This window comes from Limulus polyphemus, unplaced genomic scaffold, assembly GCF_000517525.1.
Source record: "Limulus polyphemus unplaced genomic scaffold, Limulus_polyphemus-2.1.2 Scaffold3252, whole genome shotgun sequence".
Classification (NCBI taxonomy): domain Eukaryota; kingdom Metazoa; phylum Arthropoda; class Merostomata; order Xiphosura; family Limulidae; genus Limulus; species Limulus polyphemus.
In genome coordinates this window covers 79,055-79,821 of record NW_013668862.1, presented here as the reverse complement: position 1 = coordinate 79,821, position 767 = coordinate 79,055, and the positions used below count along the sequence as shown (strand labels likewise).

At 35.5% G+C, this 767-nt stretch overlaps 1 protein-coding gene across 6 annotated transcripts in view; it reads right to left on the bottom strand.

Annotated features, from left to right (window-relative positions):
- Positions 1–767, bottom strand: part of LOC106468994 (protein hu-li tai shao-like) — a 77,946-nt gene that overhangs the window by 2,962 nt on the left and 74,217 nt on the right. The window lies entirely within an intron of this gene.

Genomic DNA, 767 nt, shown 5'->3' with positions numbered 1-767 from the left:
AGTCGCACTTTTGTTTATTGTGCCGAATAAACTGTGGGGTCAGCAGCGTGAACTTTGTACATTTTTCCAATATCTCACCCCTGTTGGTGGTCACTCTCGTTCAGTTCAACTGAGCGCGGGCGCACTTGAACGTTACTGTAGATATGATAGTAAGAAAGTTTTTCGGTACTTGAATATAATTTCTTTGAACTTTCAAACAAGTTTATTTCAACATATGTCCGTGCATGTTGTTTCAGAATAGAGACAAAACTAATTGCCACTACTAACGAATGTATGCAACAGTTTATAGTACAGGTGGTTTCAATAAACACCACCTGAGCCTGACCCCTTGTAACTTGATACATCCTGTTAGAAGAGATTACCAAACGACACAGCCACCATAAATTACAAAGAAAATTACTTTACTTAAAAGATTAGTCCTGGTCACATTCCTCTCATTATAGGCAAGATTTATGTTGGAATGTGAAACTTAAGCTCTTCAATGTATTTAGACTCAAATTGTGAGAGTGTCATAGTTTCCCTGTATTATTGTGATGAATGTATTTAGCCTGTTTCACAACCCACATATGGGTTTTATTGTTGTCACTTGTACACTGAGTTTGAACCATTTGCAAAATATCAGAATAAACTATATATATCAGTTAGACTGTTTTAATTCTAATGCAATAACAACAGCAGTGTGGGTCTTACTACAAAGCAAAGATTGTAAGAAGGAAAAATATAAAATTCTTATGTGGTACTGGTACTAGTAGTATTACGTACAAATC